This window comes from Dryobates pubescens, chromosome 26 (assembly GCF_014839835.1).
Source record: "Dryobates pubescens isolate bDryPub1 chromosome 26, bDryPub1.pri, whole genome shotgun sequence".
Taxonomy (NCBI): Eukaryota; Metazoa; Chordata; class Aves; order Piciformes; family Picidae; genus Dryobates; species Dryobates pubescens.
The window spans coordinates 15,399,524-15,416,144 of record NC_071637.1 but is presented as its reverse complement, the minus strand read 5'-3'; the positions used below and the strand labels follow the sequence as shown (position 1 = coordinate 15,416,144).

Below are 16,621 nucleotides of genomic sequence, written 5' to 3'. Positions count from 1 at the left end.
CCTTCCGCCGGCGGAATGCTAATGCTAACCAGCAGGAGGAGGAGGAGGAGGAGAGCTTGCACAGCAGCAGCGACGGGACACCAGCCCCACTGCCTTCCCTCTGCTCAGAGGGGAGGAACCACAGAAAGGCAGGGGCTGGAAGGGACCTCCAGAGATCATCCAGTCCAACCCCCCTGTCAGAGCAGGCTCACACAGGAAAGCATCCAGGTGGGTTTTGGAAGTCTCCAGAGAAGGAGACTCCACAACCTCTCTGAACTCCTGTTGCTGTCCCCCCAGCTTCCCTGTATCACAGAAATCACAGAATTGCCAGGGTTGGAAGGGTCCTCAAGGATCCACCCCCCCTGCCATGGGCAGGGACACCTCACACTACAGCAGGTTGCTCACAGCCACCTCCAGCCTGGCCTTCAAAACCTCCAGGGATGAGGCTTCCACCACCTCCCTGGGCAACCTGTGCCAGTCTCTCACCACCCTCATGGGGAAGAACTTCTTAAGGTCTAATCTAAATCTCCCTTCCTCTATCTTGGAGCCATTCCCCCTAGTCCTGTCACTACCTGGCACCCTAAAAAGTCCCTCCCCAACTTTCTTGTAGCCCCCTTCAGATGGTGGAAGGCCACAAAAGGTCTCCTCAGAGCCTTCTCTTCTCCAGACTGAACAATCCCAACTCTCTCAGCCTGTCCTCACAGGAGAGGGGCTCCAGCCCTCTGTAGCTCTATGAAGCAATGACAGCACACAGGAGATACAGCAAAGATATCCCAATGGCCTGCAGCCAGTGACCTTTGCTGTGTGTGAATCAGAAGGGCTGCAGACAGCAGTAAACTCCAAAGCAGCTGCTTGCCTGCTGCTTGCTCTTTCCTCTATCCAGTTCTCAGCAAGGGGATTCAGGGCACAAGCACCCACAGGGGCACAACAGAAGTTCACCTAGGAGAGAGAGCTAAAGTCCAAGCAAGCATCAGAAAGCTCTGCAGTGTGGCTGAACAAAGCCAAAAGAGACCACTACAGACAGGATGTGCATTTCTGGGAGGACTTCAAGAAGAGAAAACAATTAAGAGTGCTAAATCTCTCTTAGAATCACAGAATTGTCAGGGTTGGAAGGGACCTCAAGGCTCAGCCAGTTCCAACCCCCCTGCCACGGGCAGGGACACCTCACACTGCAGCAGGTTGCCCAGAGCCACATCCAGCCTGGCCTTAAAAACCTTCTTCTGATTTCAGTCTTTCCCTAGCTGGAGTCTGAGTCACTGATGGAACAGCACAGCAGAGAGATCAAGAAGAACACCTTAGGTTTCTGGATGTGCTTCTGTAAGCCAGAAGCAGCCTCCCCTCTGCAAGAAAACTCCAAGCACTTTGTCAGGCAAAAGAAAACCATGAAACAATCAATGATTCCTCCTCCACCTGCCCCAGCATTGCATTTGCAGTCTGTGGACCGGCAGCCAGCAGCCACACAGGACCTGTAAGCAAGAGAAAAGTCGTGGGCAGCACGTATGCAGAGCGGGGCAGCCGCCGTGTGCCACCAGAATTGCTGCCTCCCCAGCCCCAGGCTTCAGCATCCCATTGAAGCAGCAGCTCTCAGCAGAGGCCAAACGTGCAAACTGCAGCTGAAAAGGAGAACATCTCTGAAAGCTCAAAGCCTGTGAGAGCAGCAGACTGGAACAGAATCCACAAGCAGCTTCACTTTCATGTCACTCCCAAACCAACGGCACAATGAGGAAGGGACGGCCTGGGAACAACCACTCCACTCAGCACAAGGGATAAAGGGAGACTAATTGGCCAGTTCTTTAAACCAGGCATAAAAGTTCAGGGCTTTGGTGTAAAACTCCATCAAACAAGGCCAGTGCCTGCAATTCTTGGCATGCCAGGATGGACACAGTACACAGCGTGGGGTTTTGTACAGGTCACATTTCACAGCCAAGCCCTTTGCCCCTGCGAGTCCTGGCAATGGAGAGACTGTGAGAATCTTCTCTCTCCAGCACAGCAGCCTTGAAGGGGCTTTCCTGATCTAGCTGCACAAAGCAGGGGCCTTGGGGCCTTGCATGTAGGTTCTAATGTTATCATCAAAAGGAATAAAGAGGGCCGTGGCTAAGTGAGAGGAAGCAAAGCAGCCCAGGGAACAAAGGGAGGAAGAGAGAGAGATCACAGCAGCAACAGGGAGGACAGGAGAGCAAGTGGACAAAGTCCATGGGGAAGAAGGAGCCAAGGAGCGAGATGCACACACGTGGGGAGGGCTGTGCTGGCACACGTGAGCCTGGCTGCACACAGGAGGGGCACAGCAGCCCATGCAGGCAGGTGCCAGCATCTGCAGCTCTGAGTCCTGCATGTTTGCAGCCTTCAGCAAGGCACCTCCTCCCCTGGAGTGCTCCGGTTCCTGGGCAGGACTCCTGTGACCTAACTCTCTCCAGCCACTCAGGCCCAGTGACAGTGAAAGAGCTTCTCAACCAGATGGAGAGAAGCTGGCTTTGAGTACCCTCCTCACGTGCTCCAACCCCCTCCCCAAACCATCCCCGTGCTTGTGCTGGGCAGACCTGGCAGCACCTGCACACAGACCTGCTCCCCCTGCCCCCCAGGCAAGCTGGGCTTGCTCTGGCTGTCACCCTCACCCCCCCTGCCCCTTTGCATCCTGCTTGCTGTGTCACTACACTGCAGAACCTTGCTGTCTCTCCCCTTATTCCCTGGGCTGTTTCACTTCCTCCACTCTCTCCACAGTCCTCTCTGGTGGCAATCATGTGGGAACTCGTGCACATAGCCCCCAAGTCCCAAGCATGTGCCCAAAGAGGGGCAGGTCTCCCCAGAGCCCATCTCCCCCAGAGCCATGCAGCCAGCTGCTGAGACCCTGAACTGCACCTGCACCCTGACTGCAGCCATGCTGTGCCAGTCCCCTGCTTGCTGCCACACCAGGCTGCAGGCCTCCATCCCTCCTAACACTACAGGAGGGCAACACTGGCCTGGCTGAAGCCAGCCACATTGAAGTCAATTGAGAGCACTGCAGTGCAGACAAATGTGCTCCTTTGTGTCCTACCCTCCAACCCTTCTCAGGCTGCTGGGCTGCAGCAGCCTCAGGCAGAGTTTGGGCATCCAAAGGCAAGCAGCATCACAGAATCACAGGCTGGAAAAGACCTCTGAGATCATCAAGTCCAGCCTATGACCTAACACCATGACATCAGCTAAACCATGCCACCAAGTGCCACATCCAAGCTTCTCTTGAAGACCTCCAGTGGTGGTGACTCCACCACCTCCCTGCCAGTCCATTCCAGTCCAAAAGCACACACTGGACTCAGGGCTGTGCACATCTCTTGGCACTCATCTCTCCCATCAGACCTCCCAGTGAAGTGACAGCAAAACTCACACCTGAGCACACAGTCCCTGTGACTGCAGAGCAGGACAGCACAGCTGTCCCAAGCAGGGCTGACAGGTTCAGGGCTGAGCCAGACACAAGCACTGCACTTGTGCAGCACCCCTCAGCTTGAGGCAGATTCCCTCCTCCTGGTGCACAGAGGCAGAGACAGACCTCTCACTCCACCACCTGAACTTATCCAACACCTCACACCCTGGCTAGAAAGGAAGAAAGAAAAACCCTCCCTGCTCTTTCTAAATATACCTGGGAGGCTCCAGGTAGCCCAGTGATGGACCAGATAGAAAAAGGAGAGAGAGATGAGTCTCAGTGCCAGCCTTTGATCACTCACAAGGGAAAGGCACGTGCTGCCTTGTGGAAGGCAGAGCCAGGCATTGTGTCCTACCTCTGCTTAAGCCCAGCTCAGCTGTGGTTTAAGGAAAAAGCCTTCCAGCCTGGTGCTTTGTGATCCTTCCCTCACATTTTCATTTCACAGCAGCTTTGCACAACCAGGATGGGGCTTGGTACAAGCAACACAGATTCAGCTGCTTGCTTTTCTGCTCCTGGGACAGTGTAAAGCTTGCAAAAGCCCTCCCTAGGAGCAGCAAACCACAGCAGCCACAATCCCAGACTGGTCACAGGTTAGCTCCTGTCCTGCCAGCTCCACCACTCTGATGGACTGAGGCTAATTTACATCAGCTGAGCTGCAGCTCGCTTGGTGCCTGCAGCCCAGCTCCAGGAGGCTGGAGGCTTCCAGCACCCATTTGCCTCTCTAGCTTCTCACAGCACAAACATGCCTGGCAGCCTCACAGGCAGTGGCATGCCTCTGCCCAGGCCAGCTTGAGCATGCCTTTGCCAGCAGAGCCACAGCAGTGAGAATCACAGAAACATTGAGGTTGGAAAAGACCCTCAGGATCACCCAGTCCTGCCATTAACCCTGCTCTACAAGGCTCACCTCCAAACCATATCCCCAAGCACCACATCCAAACCACCTTGAAACACCTCCAGGGTTGGTGACTCCACCACCTCCCTGGGCAGCACATTCCAGTCCCTGACCACTCTTGTTGGGAAATTTTTTCCCCTCCTGTCCAGTCTAAACCTCCCCAGTTGTAGCTTGAGGCCATTCCCTCTTGTTCTGTCACTAATTACATGTGAGAAGAGACCAGCACCAACCTCTCCACAATGTCCTGTCAGGGAGCTGTAGAGAGCAATGAGGTCTCTCCTCAGCCTTCTCTTTTCCAAACTAACCATCCCCAGCTCCTTCTGTCACTCTTCATCAGTTTTACTCTCCAGACCCTTCCCCAGCTCCTTGCCCTCCTCTGCCCTGGCTCCAGCACCTCCACATCTCTCTTGTATTGAGGTGCCCCAAAGTGGCCACAATACTCCAGGTGTGGCCTCACCAGAGCTGAGGCCACATCTCCCCCTGCCTGGCCCAGGTCTAATGAGGGTTTGTTTGCAGAGGGCACCAGGCACCCCGAAGGGGCATTCAGTTAAAGGTGCTTTGTGGTCCCTGTACTGGGTCTGGCTGGGATAGAATTCATGATTGGCTTCCCAGCAGCTCCCATGGTGCTGAGGCTTAGGTCTGTGACCAAAACAATGCTGAAAACACACCAATGGTTTGAGCTATTGCTGGGCAGTGTTCACAGTGTCCCTGCCCACTCTGCTGCTCCTTACCTGCCCCAGTAAATAGGTTGGAGGTACAAAAGGGGCTGGCAAGGGCCACAGCCAGGCAGATGGCATGGAGTATCTCTGCTTAGTTTGGGTCATCTAGCATCATGCTCAGCAATAAAAAAGGGAGAGGAGGGAGCTCAGGGGAGCTTACAGCCACCTCTTGCTCAGGAGCAGGCTGGGCATCAGTCTCCCCATGGAAAGTGGTGAGTGCCTTTGAGTCCTTTGTTTTGTTTCCTATCTCTCTTCTTCCACTTCTTCACTTACTAAACCATTTTTATCTCAGCCCACACATTTTCTTGCTTTTATTCTTCCTTTCCTCTTCCCCTGCTCCACTTGGGAGCGAGGGAGTGTGCAGGTGGCTCTGTGGTGTGTAGCTGCTCACTGGGCTTAACCCACAGCAGCCCCAAAACTCAGGGCAGCACCCCTGCAGCCTTGTTCACTGACAGAGCAGAGGAGGCCTGAGCCTGTTCTCAGCACAGCAACCAGAAGGCAGCAGCAGCAGCAACGGCACAGTGAGAAGCTGCCACTCTGCTTGCACAACAGTTTGAGCCTCTCAGTCCCAGGATGTGAGCTTGCTGCAATCCTGTCCTGGAGCAGCCCAGCACCACCAGCTCACCCAGCTGCCATCACCTCCCAGTGAAGCACACAACCCCCCACCCCCTCCCAGCTCCAGTTCACCAAAGTACCTCAGCACCCGAGGGGCAAAAGCAGTTCAAGCCTGAACTGATGGTGCCACCATCCTTCCCAGCCAGACATGAGTCTCCCATTACAGAAGGATGTGAGCAGCTTGGGTTTTTTCTTACAAAATCCATAAATGCTCACCTGTGGTTGCCACTCCAGCTGGGGAGGGTTCAGTGCTTGCATTTCACTTCATGCCTCAATAGCTTTGTGGTACCAAGGAAGGGAGCAGCAGCATCTGCCAGCACGACAGACAGTGCTCTAGGCAGGGCTAATGATGTCAGACTTCACAATGCCAGCTCCAGCTCACAAGCTCTTAGCAGCCTTAGCTAATCCATTGCCAGATCCTGGGCAAGGCACAGCAAGGCCATGTCTGCATCTGCAGGGTCAGCCACAGTCCCTGGGCACTCGTCCCACAGTCTGTGGAGGCTCCCAGTTACAGCCCCAGTCCGTTGCATGCCCACACACCAGGCTGACCATCAGGCTGGCATCAGCCTCTGCCACACCTGCAATGGAGGTTGTTCATTTCTTGCATGGCTACCAAAGCTGGGCCAGATCAACCCCACCTGAGAGATGAACTTGGGTAGCAAGGCAGAGAGGAGAGGTTTGGGAAGGATGTGGTCACTCCTCAGCCCCAGTGAGAGCAGCAGAGCCATCGCTCAGTGGAGCATCCTGGTTCTAATCTCAGCTCTCACAGCACCTTCCAAATTAATTTGTTAATTGGCTGTGTACAGGAACCGAGGCTGCATGGCTCCCTCTGCCGGCATGCGGCCCGAGGAAGAGCTCCCTGCTCTTCCTCCCCTCCAAAGCCAGGGCACAGCCAGACCTCCTCCGTCAGCCTGCGGCTGCTTCGGGTGCCAGCGGGCAGAGCGGACCTCGCACCTCGGCGGCGGGCACTGCCGCAGCCAGTCCAGTGCCCCGGGGATGCCCAGCCGAGGCCATTTCTGCCTTTGGGCAGCAGCCCCGGAGCAGCAGCCCCGGACCACCGAGAGCAGCCCAGCAGGGCTGCAGGGACAGGTGCAGGGCTGATGTGGAAAGTTGAAGCAGGGCTGTGGTTTCTTAAGGACCCTGCTGATGCTCAGCTATTCCTGCCTGCCTGCCATCAAAAGCTTCAGCTGTATTTCATAAGTGGGAAGGCAGCCAAGCTCAGGAAGCTGGCAGAGTCCAGCTCCTGAAGGAACCTCTCACCTGTACATCCTCAACCTTCTAGACTCCAGCGACAAACAACTCCCTCCCCCGCTCATGCACGACAGTCACCAGCAGCCACCTGCCTCGTCAAGGGCCAGAACAACAGGGGAGGGAACGTGTTCTCACACTGCTAAAAATGCAATTAATTGTGGAAATGCAGAAGGATCCAAGGTCAGCTGGAGTCTGGGGGAAGGACAGCTGATGTCCTGTGAGAGGTTAACGAGCCCCTTTGCTCCGTTTCAGTACCTGCCCATCTCTAAACGCTCCTCTCCAGAGAAGGTGGCAGGGTGCCGGTTGTGGAGAGGAGGAGGTGCTCTGAGCTTAAGAGCCACTTTTAATGACAAGGATTACTGGAGAAACAGCATTTTGGGGATTTGGGATTCCAGGAAGCAACTGCAGCAGGAGCAGAGGGAGATAATCCCAGCGTGACAGAGCTGCAAGGAAGCAGGAGTGGAGAAGGGAATGCAGCATCCACAGGCACACACAGAAGCTGCTGTCTTGCACAGAGGGTCCCACACAGGGAGAGCAACCACCCCACAGAAGAAAGAGGCTGTCAGGACAAGGGCCTGGCCCAGGGATCCCTTCTGCCCTGGGATGGCCAGACCATGAGGGTTTCTAAGCCTCTAGAGCAGCTAAACCTTTACCTGTTCTTCCTGACCAGCCCATGTGGGGACTCAGACCCAGAGGAGCAGTCTGCCCCACAGCCTGCAATTAGGAAGCTCCTCAGCCAGCTTGCAGCTCCCAAGTGTCTTGTGAATGAAGAGCCAACTAGGGGAATCCAGGCTCTGCCAGGGAAGGCAGCAGGGGGACACTGAGAGAAGCAGACCTAGGACAAGGCCTTGGGATGAAGGATGCATGCCCTGGGTACCCCACTCCAGTGCCTCTCAGGTGGGCACAGGCCCTCAGACCCTCTGCAACCTGGGATCTGTTTGCAATCAACTCCTGTGTGCCAACCTATAGGGAAGGGCAGCAGTGGTCAGGAAAAAGGATTAGAGGCAGATGGGTGCCACCCACAGAAGCTGTGCTGAGCTCCTGGTGCTTGGGACAAGGCTTCCTGAGCTGCTCCTACAGCCTGTGGGAAAGGCTCTGTGCTGCAGGGCACTGGGTGCAGCTCACCTGCAAGAAGGAGCTCTCTCCTGCCAGACCAGTGCCAGGACCACATCACACACTCCTGCTCTAACTCACTTTTGCAACCAAAACCTCAGGGAGATGCTAGCTGTGGTTGAATCCTGTGCCTGCTCCTGCAGCTGCTGTTTCCCAGTGCCACCCATCCTTCCTGTGCCTTTCCCCATCCAGAAGCACACCTCTGCCTGCCCACACTCACACACAGCCTTCTGCTAAAGGGAGGCTGAAGCTTCTGAGGCTCCATTTATTGCCCAAGATGTTACTATGGTGACTCCCTTCACATTCCATCATTGGCTGCAGAAAGCTTCTGGCCATCAACTCCTTCAGGTGAGTTGAGGGCTTCAAGTCACCTGCAGCTGTTAAGGACACAATCTGTGGTTAATTAGGAAGAGATTAGCAAAATCCCATCTGAAGTGGCAATGTTAGCAAGTGAAGAGGGATGATCCCATGTCTGCTTTCCCTTGGTGTTCTCTGGAATACTGAGGCAGGAAGGAGTAACACAGAGGGGTGGGGGAGATCTGCAAAAGGTATTAAACAGAGAGTTCTGCTTTCATGATTCCCTGGAAGGAATTCCCAATCAGCAAGGCTCACACAGCTGCTGTAGCCAGAGCAGAGGACCCCTTCACCTCATGCAGTGGCTGGCCCTGACACATTGCTTCCCAAACCAGAGGCAGGATGCTCTCAGCTCTGCTTGGTGGGCACCTGGCTGGGTGTCTCTACAGGGCAGCCTTGGATCCGTGGCTGCTGCTGCCAACCACCAGGCCAAGCACCACCTCCATCGCACCCACAGCTTCCAGCATCAGCTAATCAGGGTCAGATTCAGCACAGGCAACAGCACTGCAGAGGGTGTGAGACAGGCAGGGCTGCTCTCTGCTCGTGCAACAGTTTGACAGTAGTGCTAATAGGCACTTTGCCAGGAGCCTGCCCTGCAGGGTGTGAGCTCTGTCACAGGGAAGTGTCACACTGAGTCAAAACTCAAAGTGCCCTCTTGGGTCTGCTTTCCAGGCTCATTGATGGCACTGCCAGAGCCAGAGTGAGGGGCAAGGAGGCGAGTAAAAGCAGGGCAGAAGGATGGGGCACAGCACACAGAGAGAGGGCAAGTGCAGGTTTCCCAGAGACAAGAGGAGCAAGGCAGGACTAGGAATCCAGAGCAGTGCTGCCCTTTGCTGAAAAAGTGTCATCACCTTGCAGTATTATCACCTTCACTTGTGTTGAGTGAGCTGTCCTGAGATGGAGCACCCAGCAGAAAGGAGACACTCGCTGAAGAGCAGCTTGCTTGCCAGCACTGCTGGTAGGTGAAGCAGCAGTGAATGATCCAGTCCAAACCCATCCTGCCTGCCCTTCCTATCCCCAAGGGCACATCCACCCCAGCTCTCAGGAACAGGGGTTTCTGCTTAGCAGGCTCTGCCTTTCACCTTTTGCCCACAGAGACCTTATAGGACCTCTGGGGCTGCCTGGAGCTGCCCCTGTCCCCAGCTGGTGCCAGTGTGCACACAGTGCCACAGCAGGGCACTGGCAGAGGCTGGGTCAATGTCAGAAGGAGGTGGCAGAGCAGGCACTCTGACACCCAGGGCTTGCACACAACAGCCATGCCCAGCTCATTGAGGCTCAGGCAGCCCCAGATCCCAGCCCAACTGTGAGCATCTCTCATGCTCCCACCTCCTAGTATTGTGGTGTGTCCCCTTCCCCTGTGCACCAGGCAATGCTAACAGCAAAGGGAGCTCTGCAGCTGCAGTGGGCTTCACACCTGGCTGCCAGCTGCCACATGCCAGTGCCCACAGTGTCCCACAGGCCCTCAAAGGGAAAAAGAGCAGGTGCTGTAATGCTGTTAAGGAACCAGAGACATCCATTTGCTTGCAGGGAGAACTCAAACCACGCTGCAGGAAAATCAGAGGAACAGCACCACCAAGACCCAGAGCTTCCATGTGAAAAGAAAGAACCTCCACTCCCTGCAGGCATCCTGGCCAGCCTTGGGGGATTAGGGAAGGCAGAGACTGCTGAAGAACACATCCACACCTGCTACCCACACGCTGCACTGCAGAACCTCCACTAAAGTGCCACCCAACAACCCTTCCCCAACAGGATAACACAGGACTGTCTCCTCCCAGCTGCAGCACAAAAGACCATGAGAAGAAAGAAGAATGAAGGAGACACAGATCCAGACTAAAGTCTGGGCTGCTCTCTGAAACCAGGGCTGTCTCAGAGAGTAAGACTGAAGATCACTGCAACGTGCAGTACTCCTTTTATGGACTTTGCAAATGATAGAAAGTGAGGATTAAGTGAAATTGGGAACTGGGAGGGTGGGGTCTCTGTAGTGCCTACCTGCAGGAACAGACAGCTGCCCCCTCCACAGCTCTCTAAAGCAGAAACTAACCCACAAACTGGATGCAGCTGCAGATGGAGATGTCCCACAGGTCTGAGCAGGTGGTGGGCACCCAACCCATGCAAGGTGAACAGGTGAGTCCCAGTACAAACAAAATGAGCTCCCCATATACCAGGTCTGCACAGAAGCAGGGAAGGCAGCTGGGCAGCAATTTGCTGCCCAAACCCAGCCACCAACACCTGGCTCTTCTGCTGGGGTGGAGCAGGGACTGTGCTTCACAAGCAGCACGGCTCACGGGGACGTGCAGCCACGAGCCCTGCAAATGCAGTCACAGCCAAACCAAAGGGACAGAGCTCTGCACCCTCAGCTGCAGCCCAGGGCACAGCCCATGCTCAGCCACCACAAGGACAAGGGAAAATGGGGGGAGCCCTGCCAGTTGGAGAGCAAGTGGCTGGCAGTCGCCAAGGGTGCAGGGCAGGAAGCTCTGAGGGCGACAAAAGGTCCTTGCAAAGCTGGTTATACCCTTCCCCATCAGCCTCCCTTCCCCGGGAAGAAATGCAGTGGAAATAAACTGGTGGTGGAGACAAAAGAGATCCAAGCACCAGCAAAGTGTTCACTGCCACCTGAGGCAAGGGGTCTGCTTGGGACTCACCCCCACCCCAACTGGACATGCAAAGCAGCTCACCCCAAACGAGCTGTGCCTAAAGATCTCCATGGACTTGCCTGCAGGAGAAGTCCCTGCCTGTAAACCCCGAGTTGCATAACCACATGGTTAAAAGACAACGACACAAATTCATCCACAGCTGTGCTCCAGCCCTGCAAACACTGTTCAGGGACGTGGCGCCAAAAGAACACCAGCAGCACCACACCACTGCCCCTCCAATCTGTTTTGCTTTACTTTCCAAACCAGGGACAACTTTCAAATAATTATTTCAATGTGATGGCACTTGAAAGGTTATTAACAAGGTCAGAGCAAATTCCACCTCAAGTCCACTCTTGTTTTAAAGCCTCCACCAACAACCTAATCTTTCCAACACGATGGAGCCCATGGGTAGCAAAAAGGGTTTCAAACCAACAAACCTTCCCCACCCCCACCCCAAGATTTCCAACCAAAAGTTTACTGCTGTGGGGGAGTGATTAGGAGCATGACAGTAAAATTTATTAGGGAAGAAAGTCAGCTCAGCAATTAGAATCATAGAATTGTTAGGGTTGGAAGGGACCTCAAGGCTCAGCCAGTTCCAACCCCCCTGCCATGGCCAGGGACACCTCACACCGCAGCAGGTTGCTCACAGCCACCTCCAGCCTGGCTGCAAACACCTCCAGGCAGGAGGCTTCCACCACCTCCCTGGGTTTCAAAGTGCACAACTGTGGTGGTTTGAGCCTTAACTGGGATTTAAGAGCTCACCCCCCAAAAGCTGATCAGCCACAACAAGCAGAAAATTACAGCCTCCCCTCTTCCCCCCCCTTACACTCTCTACACACAAGCAAGGAACTATGGATTTTTAGATATATTTTTAATGAGATTGCATTTTAAATCATGAACATATCAAATTGTATGATAAAGAGCTAAGGGGGGAAAAAAAATAGGAATGGAGGTGTTATTTTTAACCCAGGGACAGCCTTTTCATTTTATTTGTTCCTGGAGACCTGCTTAGCTTCTTTTGAACAATGCAGGGGGGGGAAAGGAGGAGTTTTAAACCTGACCTTGTTTCAGTGGCCACTTCTCTGTCCTAGGTATGAAATCACCATATCAGATTAGAAAGTGTCACTGCACCAGCAGGCAAAGGGCATGTTTTACCATTTTTGGGGGGTTTTGGGGTTTTTTTGGCTGCTTCTCTTCACCCCCACACTTTTTTCCCCCCTTGTCCCAAGCCCACCAATTTCAAGCTTGTATTATTCAATGACCTGCTCCTGCAGGGACCCAGCCTCGCTTTTGCTCTGACCCCCACCTCACTGGAGCAGAGATGCACCTGACACAAAAGGCAGCACAGAATCTGGGGCAATTTATTCAGAATTCAGTGAGCCTAACTTGTGCTGCACTCAGGGAACTGCCTACATTTGCAAGGGTCTCGTCAGTGAGCAGCAGAACCAGGCTTTGCCCTTAAATACAAGCACAGCATCAGTGCAGGAAAACCTTTCAGATCCTCCTTTTCATTCCCCCCCCCTCCTATCTGATACCCAAAACCAGCATTTGAGAGCTGATGCACCAGGATCATGATCTCCAACCCTGGTAATTGTTTGCTGCAAATACTCCTTACCCAGTGCTCATGAAAGAGGTGGAAGGCATCCACCGGTCTCACCGGGCAAAGCCTGGCAAAGCCCAGGCTCTGTCCGAGCTGGGCACAGGATCTACAAGTACAGAGATGGGAGGCTTCAGCTATTCTCTGAACATCAGATACCCTGAAGACACAGAAACAGGTCCCAGAGAAACAGTCAGCATCTGAGATTGCCCTGTTGGCGTGCCAGCCTGTGGTGTTGACCATCATTTCAACACATGGTGTTTCAGCAGCAGAGGAGCAGTGTAGCAGTGGGGACAAAGAGGACATCTCCCTGTTTATCCCCTCATGCCATGCAAGCAAGCTCTGGAGAACCAGAGCTCAGGTGGAGCCATCCTTCTTAGCTGTCTCAGGTCCAAAGGCTTCCCTGAGATGCACTGCACTCAGGAGTTAGGTTTGAACTCTTTGAGCCTGGCTCTCCTTGCTGCTGTCTACACCATAATCCCTGCAGCTGGTCTTGTCCATGCATGCAACGAGTTTATAAGCACCTCGATCTGTGGTGTGGCACAGATCTGCCCAGACTGTTCCAACTGTTAGAAATCACAGGAAAAAGAGACCAGAGACAACTGCTGCATCCCCCTCCTTGTCCTGCCAGCGCCGTGAGCCACCGCAGGAGCCCAGCTGCCACAGGACACTGAGTGAGATGGACTTAGTGTGGCATCTCTGGTCCTGGGTAAGCTGTAGCTGGGCATGCAGGAGGAGCAGCCGCGGTGGCAGCTCCCAGAAGGCTACTCACAGCCATTTGGGAACCATGTTTTAAATGAGGAAAGTGCTAGTTCTGGCACAGTTATTTTTAGTTTGCCGTTAGAGGACTGTGGCTCTGCACAGAGATGTTACAGGGCTCCAACAGGACTCCACAGGCATCTCGGCTGCGCCTTCCCCCAGGTCCCTGAGCAAAGCCCCTGTGGGAACTTGCGTGGAGGGCTCGCCTCAGAACGGGGAGAGAGCTCCTGGGTAGGAAGAAGCCCAAAGATGTTTCAAGACGCCACCAGTTTAAACGGCCGTTTAAGCAGACGAGCTTTAATAGCATGGATGCCGATGCCCTGCCGGCGGGAGCCGCGGGTGCCACACGCCCTGGCAGCGATGCCCAAAGGGGCACAAAATGTCCGGCCACACCTGCCCCCCAACACTGAAGGGACTCAACGCTCCCGCCCCGGTGCGAATTTCGGGACACCCCGGGGCGCCGGGGCTGGGTGGCCCGAGGTAGCGGCAGCCCTGGCCGCAGCCGGCAGTGCCGGAGCAGGGCCGGGTCCTCACTGCCCCGCGGGGAGCACCGGCCGCGGCCCCAACGAGCGGCGGCAAAGTTTGCGGCGAGGAATGGAGAAGTTGGGCTCCCCCACGGTATCTGCTCCGCCAAGCCCCCCGAGCCCCGCCGTGCTCCGCCGAACCCTCCGAGCCCTGCCGCCTGCGCCGGTTCTTACCTGGGGCGGCGGCCGCGGCGCCCCCGCAGCGAGGGGCGATCGGTCTCCCGCGGCATCCTGCACGGCAGCGGCACGGAGCGGTGCCTCAGCTGCTCGGCACGGAGCAGATCGCAAGCTCGGTGCCCCGGCAGCCCAGCACGGAGAGGGTCGCAAGCTCGATGCCCCGGCAGTCCGGCGCGAAGAGGATCGCAAGCTCGGTGCCCCACAGCCCGGCACGGAGCGGATCGCAAGCTCGGTGCCTCGGCAGTCCAGCACGGAGCGGATCGCAAGCTCGGTGCCCCGCAGCCCGGCACGGAGCGGATCGCAAGCTCGGTGCCTCGGCAGTCCAGCACGGAGCGGATCGCAAGCTCGGTGCCCCGCAGCCCGGCACGGAGCGGATCGCAAGCTCGGTGCCCCGCAGCCCGGCAGGGAGCGGATCGCAAGCTCGGTGCCCCGCAGCCCGGCACGGAGCGGATCGCAAGCTCGGTGCCCCGCAGCCCGGCACGGAGCGGATCGCAAGCTCGGTGTCCCGGCAGCCCGGCGCGGAGCGGCTCGCAGTCCGGCGGCTCGCGGAGCCGGCTGCTGGCACCAGGCGGGCACGGCGCGGGCGGGGCGCGGTGCGTGTCCGGGGGTGCATGTGCGGCCAGAGCCGCCTTCCTCCCCCTCGCTTCCTTCGCTCCCTGCCTTCCCTCCTTCTCCGCCAGCCCAGCCTAGCCTCTGCTGGAGACTCTGAGAATGCAGCGCCGGGTCCCCGCCCGGGACCGGCACTGGGCAGCCGGCCCCGGGGACCTCCCTTGAAGAGCGGCCGCGGGGACCGGCCCTGGGGACCCCGCTTCAGGGAGCAGCCCGTGCCGCGCCGCGAGGCTCCGGGGCCTGCCCCACCCCTGCCCTCGGCACCCGCCCGGCCTCGGCCCTGGGCTGCCGTAGCTGCCGGGAGTGGCTACGCGCAGCGCAATGCCTCTCCCCAGCCCCTAGCCCCTGTACCGGGCCTGCCCGGGGGCCGTAAGGGAGGCAGGAAGCGAGTGGCGACACCGGGGGCAGACCGAACCTCCCCAGGGCCCCTCCGCGCCCGGAGCTGAGAATGCACAAACTCTGTTCACGGCAGCGCGGGGCTGAGCCGGTGCCAGGATACACAGCAGGGCAGGGAAAGCCTTCCCTAGCCCCGGATCCCCAAGGCCCAGTGGCAGCTTGGCAGGAGCTCTAGGAGGGGCTCTGGGCATCACCGGGGCTGGAGCTGGGGAGTGGCAGATGTCCACCTGGGTGGCCATGGCAGCTGGCATCCTCAGCACCTGCCTGAGGTGCCTCCTCCAGAGCCCTGCCTGAAGCATGGCAGGCACCATCCTGGCTCAGCAACACTTGCGGGGCCCAGGGGCAGGAGCAGCACAGTCCACAGGAGACAGCCAGGTTTACAGACCACCCTGGCCATGATCAGGACAGATGCAAGGTGGAAGCAGGGAAGAAGCTCAGGACTAGTGAGGCTGCAACATCATTTTGGTACAGATAAATCTGATCATGCAGGTCAGTGTTTAGCCACACCTCAGGCAAACAGTCCCCACTGGGACATCTTCCATTCTCCACTGTCCAAAGTCTCGTGTCTTACCTGGAGAAAACGCTCTCCTGCTTCCACAGCAATCTCTGGTATTGAGCCTTGGAGTTTGGCCCTGGAAGGAACACAGAGGAACACCAGAGAAGGGAATGTTCAGTTTCTCCACTTGTGCAGCACTTTGCACAAGGCAAATGAATCCTCTGCTCAGCCAGTATGGACCAAGGAACAGTAGTAACCCAGCAGCAGGTTATCCACAAACCACCCAGGTCTGGTGCTTCTTGTGCAGGGAGGTGGCCTGCAGGTCAAGGAGAAGTGGATGTGGATGTACAAAGTGGTTTACAACCCCAGCAGGAACCCAGGAGGAATGACTCCTCCTTTCCAGTGCCAGGAGATGAGCAGGGCACAGATCCAGCAGCAGGCTCAGGCAGATGTCTTCCTCACCTTTACAACGGCTGGCACAAGGCTTCCCATCCTCATACTACTGCATGACTCCCATCCTCAAAGGCCAGTGGGACTCTGAAGAAGACCTGGGAAATGCTCCACACCAGCCCCTTCAGACATGGAAGCATCAAGGAATGTCCCCAGTCCCAGCATGAGGGTGAGCAACCTTCCAGCTGCAAGCACTGCTGCCAGAGCAGATCCCACTTGTGCCTGAGGCTCTTGTAGGGCAGAAGCAAAGCCTGGAGCACAGCTGCTCTGCTGCTAACACTGTCTGCAAACAGAGACCTTGCTCAGTGCCAGTCTAGCCCCTGGACAGCTGCTAGGCTCTTGTGCCAACACTGACACAGCCATTGGGAACCCCCAGCTCCTTTCCCTGGGACAGCCAAGAGCCTGCTTCTCACAATGCAGGTGGAACTGAGCCCACCTGGCAGAAAGCACCCAGTAAACTGGTGTGATGGTGGAGATAGGTCCAGCACTCATGTGTAGTTTGGGGCCCTTTCCTGTTCTTGCTAAGACCCCCTGACCTTGAGGCCAGGGAAGGTTTGTCTCTCCTGCCATCATCTCCTCCCTGATGTCATAGCTGCTCCATGTCTACTCATTGTAGAGAAAGGGGGCTGAGCTAGGTGACCTTTAAAGGTCCCTTCCAATGCA

General features: G+C 56.3%; 1 protein-coding gene across 1 annotated transcript in view; it reads right to left on the bottom strand.

Annotated features, from left to right (window-relative positions):
• The window catches only part of CDH22 (cadherin 22), a 75,027-nt gene extending 60,904 nt beyond the window's left edge, over positions 1-14,123 (bottom strand). Inside the window, exon 1 of the mRNA XM_054173347.1 lies at positions 14,005-14,123. The gene's annotated coding sequence lies outside the window, so the exon portion shown is untranslated. The remainder of the gene's footprint in view (positions 1-14,004) is intronic.
• Positions 14,124-16,621: the final 2,498 nt, after the last annotated feature.